The following is a 12,592-nucleotide window of genomic DNA, read 5'->3' as shown; positions in this document are numbered from 1 at the left end:
GAAATATCTTCAAGGACCCTTTTACAGGTAAGTTTGTTTTGGGGTAGGCAGGAGGAACCCTTCCCTGGGAACTGGCCTGTCAACCACTGTTGCACACAGGGTACAAGGTCAGACCATGCTGCTTCTGGAAGGGGCTTCCCAGACCTTCACTGCAGCACTCCCAGCCATGGGGTGATACAACCTGTCTCTCCCCTTTCATGGCAGCTGTCACAGCCGAATTCAACAGCCAAGTGACACAGCAAGGTTCTGGCAGGAGTAAAGTTGGGAGTGGGACCATTTCCCACTCCTCCCGATCCATCTGCTGTTTAAATGGTGATTTGTGTGTTTATGAGTGGCTTTCACGCCAGGGTCAAATGTGGACAAGTGTGATTCAGTTGTAGGAAATGCTATATGTAACTACTACTATAGATGGCTGCTGTCACAGTTTGAATACTGCAGTACAAAACTGTTTCAGCAGCTACAGAAGAAAAATCGACTGCTAGAAGTAAAATTAGTTACCATGTTTAAGAATCTTCCTAAGAAATTACACTTACTAGTGGTTTTGATTTTGGTCCTTTGGGGCTCACATAGCACACAGTTGGGACCATCAGTGTTTCACTTGGGTTAGGATACAGGCTACCACATATCTTTAGTTAAAGTTGGGCTAGGTTTTGTGTGATCTATTGTCTTTAAGGTTCTTGGTCTCTTGGTTCTGTACACAGTATCTTTGTAAAGCAGAATCAACATTAACTAGAGAGGTGATTCTGGTCCTGATCAGTTCTTACTGTTTCAGCTGTGCTGAGTGGTGTATTTCCTATCACTCAAGATCTTGAGATCTGAATCACACCAAGTGAATCCTTGAAGCAATGGAATCCAATGTAGAGAGAGCCTTTCTCCCCTTATTATTTTAAAACTATATGAGAGAAAGAGTAAAAGAAAAAGCATCTAGGGAAGGAACATATATTGAGATGGTAAAGTTGAATGAAAATGATTTTTTTAGATGTGTAGGTGCAAAAGAGAGATATTTCATCTTTGTTTTTCTGAACTACAATTTTTTTCATTGGTATATTTGTTGTACTTTTTCTTGGATACAGTGTTGTCTTCAGGACTTGATATACTGGATCTGCTACTGGAGTGGGAGTTGGGATTAACCACTAAGGAAAACAATCTATTCTTATGCTTGAAGAAAGATATTTCAAGCAAATCTGTCTGCAAATTTATTGACCTAAGCTGTTTGTTTTCAAATATTTGAAGAAAAAAATCCCAAACTCGCCCCCTCCCAAACCTTCCTTAGAGCAGCATTTAAGAGAGATGCTTTAAATCAAAAAAAAAAGGACTAAAAATCTCAACAGAAACCTTAAATTAATGAATGTCTTATCATATAGAAAAAGAATAATGAAAAAAGAATTAGATGTGAATTAGTATGCAGAATATTACATTAAACTCTTCATTTGTAGGGTTTCATGGCTATGCAAGTCTTGTTTCTGCAATATGCATAGTGTGGTTGAATTTTAATGCTTTATTTTTGTTTAAGATGCAAAGTCCCATATAGTAAAAGTCATGAATTTAGAAAAGAAAATTGAATTTGTTTTGTAAATCCTACTTAGAGAGTTCTTTATAGGAAAATGGAAATTTGCTATATATGTATTATATACTAATATGGTACAAATTTTGATTAGGTGTTTTTAAACTCTATTATTCTTGACGCTTTTTCAACAGGACCTATTATACCACTGTAAATGTTATGCATGTAGACATTTTCATAGTGTTTGGAAATAACTCACTGATCCATGCTTGATTATTCTTGCTTTTTAATGAACAATAAGTCTCAGAACTTTTCCATTATCCTTATAGCCTACTCTAAAGACTAGTGATAAGTAGTTTGATTGATTTCAGTGGTCTGTAATTCTGAGATTTTATCAGAGGAGCTTTAAGTCATGCACAAGCTGTAAATCATAGCTGATTTACTTAGGAAGTCACTGGGGGGCGGGGTTTGAAGAGGTGACTATGAAATTGAGATCAATATTTACAGCAGATGAAACCAATTTAAAAAAATTGAAATACTTCCACCTATCTTTGGATACTGTTTAGTGAGTTCTTGCCTGAACTAAATTTATTCTTTGGATATTCGTTATATAGAGCAGGACCAAGCCAGTGCAGAACAACTGCTCTATTCCCAGGAAAACTGGATGATACTGTTAATATATCAGGTGCAAAATATTCATGTTAACCTTTACATTTTCCCCTACTAGCTTCAGCATCATCATTAAGTCAAGTGTGACTCACTTCTCTGAGGATAAATTGTTCCATTTAAGAGGTCACATCAAGAACATGACCTGCTCAAGTTGGGAAGAGGGTTGTGCAGTTTTGCAAGTGCCTCTTAAGAAGTGGTATTGGAGTAGATGCTGCAAATAAGGGGAACATAGCAAGGGTTACAACTCCACTAGGCCATACTGCCCTGTTAATTGTTGTTACTCCCATATGCCCCGTGGAATACCCATGTGAATAAGTGATATACAGAGGTACTGAGAAGGCACCAGAAAGCTGTAGACAGCCAAGCTGGCTATCTATTTGCCATAGGAAGAAAAAGACTGTGGGTGTGCATATAAATTAAACTATTGGCAGGTCTTCTGTACTATTTTTGCTACTGTTAATCTTCCCTGTGAAATGTCTCTTCACAGCCTGTCTTCTATGAGAAGGAACCTCATGATTTGATATAGTTTAGAACTGTCCTGGCCATGTTGGTTTCAGAGCAGCATTATGTGTTTCAGCCTAAGCAGTTAATCAGCTATGTTGAAAACAATAAATTAAATGAATGTACAGAAAACTAGGCCTTCACAAACTGTTGTATACTCAGAGCAGCAATAGTTAAGTCCATATAATACCACAAACTGTGTAATTGATGTAATTTAGGAACAGTTTCAATAAAAGTGCCACCCTTACCAGAGATTTTGTGAACCTCCGGACATAGGTTTTACTGAATCTTGACTTTCATAGTTACTTTGAATTATAGACTTAAACTAAAAGAGCAACCTATTAATAAATACCATTCTATTTCAGCACAACATTTGGGCCAAAGTAATGTTAGGGCTGTTATTTAAACAAAGAAAAGAGGAGATTTAAGGAAATAAATACTCACTGTGACACTACAGCATGAATTTCAGCAATTTGAATTATATTCCCCTGAATGCAGAGTTTGTCTTAATGTCTATAATTATTTGGGAGACTTTCTCTTTGAAGGCAGTTCAGCTTCTCAAAAAAACCGCTGTTACTTCTGTCCTTCTGTTTGCCTTTATCCAAATCTATATGATCTAAGCCACTTTAATATTCAAATAATGAAAATCATCAACAGAATGTGTGGAGGAAGTGTTATTATCCTCAGTTTTGCATGTGGAGAATTGAAATCACAACAAAAGTAAAAGGAATTGACCACAGTTTCACCTAGAAAGTCTGTGGCACAATAGGGAATATAATGTAAGTCTTCTAAATCTAAGGTTAATTTCCTAACTCCTGACCCATCTAACCTCTGCAATTAGTCTCCTTTCCCATGTCTCAGCTGAGTGTGCCTAAATATAAGTCTAGGATATTGTGTTGATGCTTGTTTTGTTTTGTTTGATGTTGCCTTTTGCATCACCACATTCTTATTCTTTCTCTCTTTTATACAAGGTTTTCCTTTTTCTTAGAAGACAACAGCTAGAAAGTAAAGACATGGATCAGTTGATTGCTGGGTGAATCAATTATAGTCCCCCCAGTCCTTGGGGAAATATAATTTTTAGATATGACTAAAATAATAAGTGATATAACATGACAAACATGAATTTCACATTTGTTTTTCAAATATATAATTCTTAAATCTTAATCTTCAATTAGGAAAAAAAAAGAGAAGAAGAGAAGAGAAGAGAAGAGAAGAGAAGAGAAGAGAAGAGAAGAGAAGAGAAGAGAAGAGAAGAGAAGAGAAGAGAAGAGAAGAGAAGAGAAGAGAAGAGAAGAGAAGAGAAGAGAAGAGAAGAGAAGAGAAGAGAAGAGAAGAGAAGAGAAGAGAAGAGAAGAGAAGAGAAGAGAAGAGAAGAGAAGAGAAGAGAAGAGAAGAGAAGAGAAGAGAAGAGAAGAGAAGAGAAGAGAAGAGAAGAGAAGAGAAGAGAAGAGAAGAGAAGAGAAGAGAAGAGAAGAGAAGAGTGAAAATGTGTTCATCTGTTTTTTTTTTCATCAGAAGATCTACTGGCTTTTGTAATGCATTAATCTTGAAAGACATTTGGTTGCCATGGTGTTCCATCATCTTTAGTTGACCACATTCTTCCTTTCATTGCCTGAACAGACTGGTCTGGTAGGACCTCATTTGGATAGAAGAAATAAATAATCTTTCTCAGATAGAATGAGGGCAAGTCTAGTCATCTTCAGCTGCTTGTTACCCAAGACCCAGTTACGTCAAAGCAAAGCCTGGGTGAGATCATTAGGGACAAAATTTCTGAATAGTTCAATATAAGTGTCTAAAACAGTTAATGTTCTTGCTGGCTAAGACCTCCAAAATTGATTCTTCTACAAGTGGATTTGAACCTATATGACCACAAATTCATACCAGGAGGACCTTACCCACTTTCAGACAGGGTCTCAGCCCTGTTTTCAAATATTAAAAATTTTAGCAATCATAAAATATCCAAATGGGTAGAAGTTTCTGCAGTTAACTGAGGCTACCTTTCAAAGCTATGAGCTTTTTGATCTCCTAAAGATCTGAGAGCATTTTATAGTTTACACTTTTACAGAGGTGTTTGAAAAGAGATGTGATTATCTCATGTTCATAAAAAGTGTAATGAGTTATTTTTATTTTTGAAAATATACAAAGAAGTTATTCGTTTGATTTTTTTTCCAGAAAGCCCCAAAGGTTTATGAGAAAAAAAAATCTAAACTTTGAAAGAACATGTACCCACATGTGAATTTTATATTCATATTGTTTCTTTCTCATATAAAAAGTGGAAGTATTCCATTAAATGAACAAAATATAGCTCAACACCTTTTATAAATCATGTTTTCTGTCATCAGTAGTGGAAGAAAATGCATACAAAGTTTAATGGCTGGTAAGAGAAAGGTTGCAAGCTAAACAAAATACTGAAAATTCTTCAGATCTCTATTTTCTGGGTCATGTATGATTGTGGGAAAATCTCTGTATGTTTTAAGCAAGTAGACATCATAATCATGAGAATAAAGGAGCTGAAATCATTCTATAAGTCGAAAGTCCTTTTTTCTGAGTAATTTCTAATTTGCATGAATAATCTAGATTACTAGAACTCATCAACAAACGTTAATATACACATATTTCAAAGTAATTGAACTTACCTGAACTGTCAAACATATAATTTGCACTTAACTAATGTTTTTATTGATTGATTTTTTTCCAAGAGAATAAGCAGGTCAATCGGTTATATCTGAAATATCTAATAAGGAAAGAAGATGTATTCTTACACATGGATGCACTGATTTTCTTCTCTAGAAGAGAAGGAATGAAATATTAAAAAAAAAAAAGATTGTGAAGAATTTACAATAATTTCTTATTGTTTTGGCAAAGGAATGTTGAGAATATTGGTTTTACTTGGACTGAATACTGTGATTTATTTTAAAGGCTGTGTTATTCAATTTGGTGTTCAGCTGCCTTTTCATCGTCTCTGTACATATATCCACTGAGAGCAGAAGTTGCTGGGCACTACTTAGGATTGTTTGGTATTTCTTACTGGTATACTATGTGGGTTCCTTTGAGATATGCAATACAAATATTTCTTGGAGCATGTGCGGCCCCCAAATGAAAAACCCAAACCTCCAAACTCCCTTCTCCTAACCACTCCAACAACCACTTTCAGAGAAGCTCTCCAGCTCCCTTATCTCATTAGTACACCTGATGGGTCTGCCCAACAATTTTTCTGTCTCTCTTCAGAGCCCTAGCAATGTCCAAATTGACTGCTGTAAGCAATGTGTTTGGCTGTTGTTTCAAGAGAAATATGGACAGAATGCAATTTTCTTTGTTTCAGCATCATATTTTTTTACTACAAACTATTGTCTACCTGAATACATCTGATGGAACTGGAGAGCCTTATGCTTTCCTGAATTACTAAGCACCATTTTACTTATGTAAAACTATCAAAAAATATATGATGATTAATGTGTATAATGTGTGATCAGATCAAGCAGATTTCTTTTCCATGAAAATGAGTGCCTAAAGAAATAGGGAAAAAAAACCCAAAAGGATGAGTAAAGGTGGTAAAGGTCTGAATCTTGCTCCGTCATACTACTGGTATATGAAGGTGACACATATACGCAGGTGATCACAGGTGCAATATTCACATGTATCCACATGATGTTTTAAAAAAATATTACCTGCATTCCATCTGACTTTCTTATGTAGCTAAGTACTGCAAAAACGTTTGTCTTATATGCATAATGAATTTACCTTAAAATTAGGATGTAAGAAAATAAACTCTATTTTCATACAAGCAAGAAGTGTACCAAAAAAGCTGCAGCTTAAACTTCCAAACATTGTACCAAAAATATTGATTTTTCCAAGACTTCATCATGTTTAAAGGATTTTCTATGTATGTTTCCCACGGCTTTAATTACAGATGTAAGTATTCAGGATCTCTGCAAAGCAAACCTTACGTTCTCAAGATGGTTACCTAGAAAATAAAAAATTAGGAGAGTCATTTATGAAAAGTTTAATATAAGTGACTTATCTGACACAGGAATTTGTTGACAAAATCACAGATGAAATTAGTTTTTTTGGTCAGAATTTAACTGCCTTAGGTACACATTCACTTGTGTGTCCCAAGGACTGTTTTTGTTTTGTTTTCTTTTCTTTTTTTTTAAATATATCAAGTTTTGGTAAAAATGTTACTGGGGACCTCCAGTTATGAACAGTACCACCTTATTTCATGTGTAGAATACTGTTCTCTGCACCTCACAAGAGTTCCAGCTTCGAATCATGCTACGCCTTTTCCTTTTGAGCTAAAAATCATTGTCCTATCAGAAATTTTCTAATTATATTTACATTAATGGTACTAAGAACTTGAAAAGAAGTACTAAATTTAAGATCAAATTCAAGTGGGGGAAAAATTTGACTCCACTTTAGCTGGAAACATGCAATGTGTTGGTCTGTCTCCATCTGTAATGACCTGCGTATTTACAATTCTGTTTAAGAGGCCTGGAAGTCTAATCTAAAGCTATATTCACACAGAAGATGTAAAGTGTGCATACACTTCATAGAGAGCATAATTAGAAGACTCAGACTAGAGAAGGTTGCATTGGATTTGGTCTGCAATATGATATTACCATTTTTTGTAAAATTACTCTCTGGTTTAATGTGTATTGTTTGCAGTCAGGGCTATGGATTCGCAGGACAGCATTTGCTTTCAATACTTAGTTTTGCATCTTTGTATCATGCTGAACAAAAATGTGTGGATGTAGGAGTCTGACCACCATTAGCTTGACAAGTTTGTGTCTGGCCCTTGCATGGTGTAGATGAATTCCAAGGTGCCCTAAATGTTTTGTGTTTCATTGGCATTTACATCTCTATTCAGCCCTTATAAAGGCCTTGCTTTATACACTCTCTCAGAACATCTGATGCAGAATGAGTTCCCTGAGGAAAAAGAAGACAGCCAGCAAGGAGAAGGAAAGCAAACTGAAGAGAGTCATATGAGCCAGAACTCTCACCTCCCCAAGGAATCTTCTAGCCAATAGTGAAACTTTGTCTCTGAGACTCTATAATATTCGCAAGTGCAACAGATGCCGAGAGTTGCTAGAATTGCTTGGGTTTTGTTCAGTTTTCTACTTCAGTGCAATGTGCTGTGCTCTCTATCATTACAGAAGGTTACTTGACCAATTTTTCCTGAATATTTTGAGGCAAACTGAAACCTCATGTGAATGCAGGGAAGTAGGCTGCTTTTTCTCACAACAGAAGATGAAGGCTTCTCCCTCTCAATAATTCCCATGGCCAAGGGTAGCAGTAAAACAGTAAAACACTGAGGACCCAGCATCCATGCTATCTGCATTGCAGGGCATTGCTTTGGATGAACTTTGGTTTAGTGCTGTGGGTAGAATTGGTGTTTAGAACCCATTAGTTACATTCATCTGGTTTCATCTCAAAGACAGCTAGTTCAATTGCTCCAGGACAGCAACATTATGCAGTCCTGTCCTGAATCGAAGGATCTGATGGAGATACTCTCTTTGAATCCTGGAAGACAGAATGGGGCTATGAAGGAAAAAACCCAAGAGGAAGAAACTTGCTAGTGTGAGTACCTCCTTGAAGATACTGAGAAGTATAGGAAGCCAACATGCGGCAGGGAGCAGAAGCAGAGCTCAGACTCCAAGGATATGGAAATAAAGACCCCTTTATAGGAACACAGAAGGGTCTGCATAGAGCTTGCCTGATGTAAGAAGCTATTCAGAGCTGCTGTAATGGACAGAAGAACTGATTGGAAAGATATCCCCCATGCATCTGTCTTCCTGCACTTAAATTTAAGTGTCTTCTTAAGTATCTCTTTTCCATCAGATATAAATTTCAACTATTGACAGATTTAGCTTTTTCCAGTTTGTTATTTCCATGTTAGAATAAAAATTAATTGTGTAAATGAGAAGTGTGGTGTGCCTTTTCGTGTTTTCAACAAAACCTAGGCTAAAGAGCCTACAGGTTAGGGTTTCTGGATCTGGTTAAAAAAGTAGTTCAAGGAACGTTCAGTCTGCTGTCATTTTGCTTAGTTTATGTTGCTTCTTTTTCCTCTGACTTTAGTAAAAGAACTAGTAGGAACAAGATGTATTTTGTGGAATATTTCTCTTTGTCAGTTTTCACACATAATTTCGTCTACAGGTTTTCCACTAGAGAAAAGGGTATTCAGTCTGGACCTCATTTTTTATCCTATCATTACTGGAACAAATCTTACTGGCAACAAATATAATCTTGTTTGAATAAGAGACTGAAAAGTGACGTCAGATTTATTTCTACATTTAAAAAAACATTTTAATCTGCTGTGCTCTTTATAGTTCTAACAATGACTCTATTGAGTTTATCATTCCAGACATTTCTTTCTGCAAACTTCCTCACCAGGTTTTGAAAACACTTCCTTTTTTTTGAGGGAGAACTGTTTCACACACCATCTCTCTTTGTCTGAAAAGCACAGTCACGTGGGAGCTGACTGCAATCCACTGAAAAGATGTTTTCACTCAGAATTAATATAGCTTTATTTAATTTATGACATCACATAACATGATAAATTATGAATTAAAAATATCATCATTATTTGGTGTTTGAATGCTTGTCATCCATTTTGATGTCAGATTGATCCTGAAGCTTTTGGGAAAAAACCTTCCAGCAGCACACAGTAACATCATTAGTAGCACAAGCTCAGAAAGGTCCCAAACATTTGCAAATGGACAATCCTAAATTGTTCATTGCTCTGCTTTGTCTAGATTTTGTAATTTATTGGGTTTTCATGTATAGCATATTGTATTCAAAGCTAAATAGAATGGTTTGACACTCAGACATTTGTTCTATAGATAGCAGGATTTAAATATGAAACGTGCATTGCATATCAGTTCTAACAAGGAAAGAAATATGGGTCCAACTACCTGTACTCTATCAAGAAGCTCATTTACAAATTACTTATTTGCATATCTGCCTCAGCATGCAATTTTAAATCTTTTTTTTTTTTTTAAATGATTTCTTATAATTTTCTATTGTGCATTCATTTGCTTTCAAACTCAGCCAGACATGAAAAAATGTCCTAGGTACAGTTAGGTGTATGTCTACAAAGAGCCTCTAGGTTTTCGAAAAAACATGAGAATATTTTTTTCTGTTATTTTAGTATTTCCAATTCTAATTTCACTAGAAATGATAAGTGAGGAAGTGATGAGCTAGAAATAATAACACAAAACTAATTAAACTCCTTTGTATCCTAGACTGTTTGAAATTGTTTGGCTGAAGTTTCAGTCAAAGATTGGTGCTGTTTCTTCTTTAATCTGAACTGATTCACCCATTTCAGTGAAGCTAAGAATAAATTTTCTGTCTTTGTATAATTCTTGACTGTCTGTAATCTGAGGAAATGCAAAAGGAATGAAATGACTTTTACATTTGCTGTGGGACAGCACTTGGCAGAAATTCTTTCTTTGGTACTCAGTTTTTAAACAAAGAATCTTGAGAACAGCTTCCAGCTTGTTCAGCATCACACATAAACTGAATCAACAGCACCTCTAAATTGAGATTCTAGCTGTGATGCTTGACTCAGATATCTCACACTGCATCTGATTTTCTCTTTTTACTGATTATAGCTTTTATGGCTTTTGTTTAACCTAGGCTAGCTTTTCAGTTATGGGGAAAACAAATGAAAGTAGGGGGCAAAGATCCAGCACTACATAGACATCATAAACTCCAGTAATATGAACCAGATAAATATGGTTCAGAAAAACATGGTTAAACTTTATTGGTGAGTTGGTCTTTAATATGCTTTGCAGAACTTTAATAGCAGCGAGTTTTGGTTGTTTTTCTTTTCAGACAGGAAAGGTGAAATGTGATGAGAGCTACAGCTAATTTGGGTGGTCTATGTGTGGCTACAAGTCAGTGTCTGCCTGCCTTATTTACAATTAGGACAGCTATTTGTGGAGGTGAGTTGTATATTAGGAAGAGAGGAAGCTACAAAGAAAGAAAAAGCAATATTAAAGGGAAAAACTTATTCAGAGATTGCTGCCAGGGGGAAAAATTTTATCAAGGAAAGGGCAAGTTGGAGGAGAATTTGAGGGTAACTTGCCAGTGTCCAAGGCTGAACATTCAAAGTAAAATGCATTCACTGTAAACACAGTTAATTTGTTGCTCATTCTGGTGCAAATCATGTCAGTTGCACCAATATCTGGTGGGCAATGTGAGGGCAATGTGTTTCCTTCATTGAAATTTAAAGAGGAAGCTGGTTTATAGCTGAGTATAGAGGATGGGATGGGAGAAAATAAGAGAGAAGTTAAGTCCTTGGGAAGTTTGCCTGGGTCACCTAGAAGATCTTTGGTGATAATCAGTCTGACACTGCAAAAGGCTTTAACGTCTCTCTCCAGGACACATGTTCAACAAAGTATTTGAGCATATACAGTTTCAGAGTTGCATGTAGACCTGTGAAAGACACTGGGACAATTTTCATAGTTAAATAAATGCATATGTTTGAGTAGCTTGCACTGAACTCGTGTATGCCATTCAGAGTACGGTTTGTAAATTCCAGAAACTAAGGAGAAGCACATCAAATGCGCAAAAAGCTCAGAGAAAATAAAGGTTATTGAAGGAAAGATTATTCTTTGATAAACATAAGAGCCATATAAATGTAGCCCTTTAGAGTAGAAGAAAAGAGAACGATCAATATAGCAGTTGCTCCAATGACAGTTCAGTAAAACTTTGAACATATTTATTAGATATGTATTCTTGTTGTCTTAGCTGGATTATCAGAAGCAGCACGAAATATGCCATTAATTTAGTCTGTTTAATGATTATTTAAATAAAAGATTTGTAAATTGATCCTGGCTGCTTCACAAACAATGGGTTACTGTGCTAATAGTTAGCAGAAAGAATGTTTTTGTAAAGACTTCAAGTAATACAAAAGAAGCAAGTTATACCAAATAATAATTTTTTTAAATTATATGTGTCAGCCACTTGTAAGTATTTTAAATTTTACCCTTTCTAAACTCACAGGTTTTTTATTGTTAAATTTATAAGGGAGAAACAAATATCATTTCCAAAGCAAAGACTCCTAAAATTTATCTTTATTCCTTTTCTTTTTTTCCCCTTTCAGTGGTTTAACATAAGTCTTCAGGTTCATATAAGGAGTCACTTCTGGTCCTGTTCATGTGAAACAGGAAGACATAATTTCTTATTAAGAAACAGATAATATCATAGATATACCTTTGAAATAAGCAGCCCTAAAATCCAAGAAATGCTAACGCTAACATATTGCAAAGCAAGGCGAAGCAGCATTTTAATGGCTCGGTTCCAGCAGTCATTCTGTGTGCACTGTATCTGCTATAAACAAAAAATGCTTTTTCAAGTGTAGCAATGGAATACTCACCCTTTCATCTTTGATGACCAATAAGAAATCAGAAAAAACATAGGCCTGGTGTGAAGAAGGTAGGAGACAATTCAAGGTGGAAAATAACCTATAACCTTGATTATAGAATCCCTTGGTTCTTCTATGCATATTCAAAAAGTCCACCAGAAAACATGGAAACCAACACAACACTGAGTTTTATCAGAGTCTTGAATACTTTTGCATTTACAGTTTTTGCTGTTACCATAATACTCAGGACTAAATAAGGTGCTAGTTTGTTAGAAACTGTGCCATAAAAGTCACTGGGATTATCTTGTAGGGTTTTTTTCTTGTTTGTTTGTTTGTTTTTTTCCCCTGTGTTATAACTATGGTGGGTAGAAGACCTGACTCCTATCTTCAAAACTTGACTTTGTCCCTTTATAACAGTATTAATTTGTCTGTATAATGCTTTCTCAATTACTGACTGGAGGAAAGAGTACATCCTCTGAACTAGATCCAGACTTGAGCTCTCAGTCAGTTCCAAGAGATGCTGACTAATAAGACAACTGTTCAATATAATTTCA

This window comes from Pseudopipra pipra, chromosome 1, assembly GCF_036250125.1.
Source record: "Pseudopipra pipra isolate bDixPip1 chromosome 1, bDixPip1.hap1, whole genome shotgun sequence".
Lineage (NCBI taxonomy): Eukaryota > Metazoa > Chordata > Aves > Passeriformes > Pipridae > Pseudopipra > Pseudopipra pipra.
Note: the sequence above shows the minus strand (reverse complement) of the source record.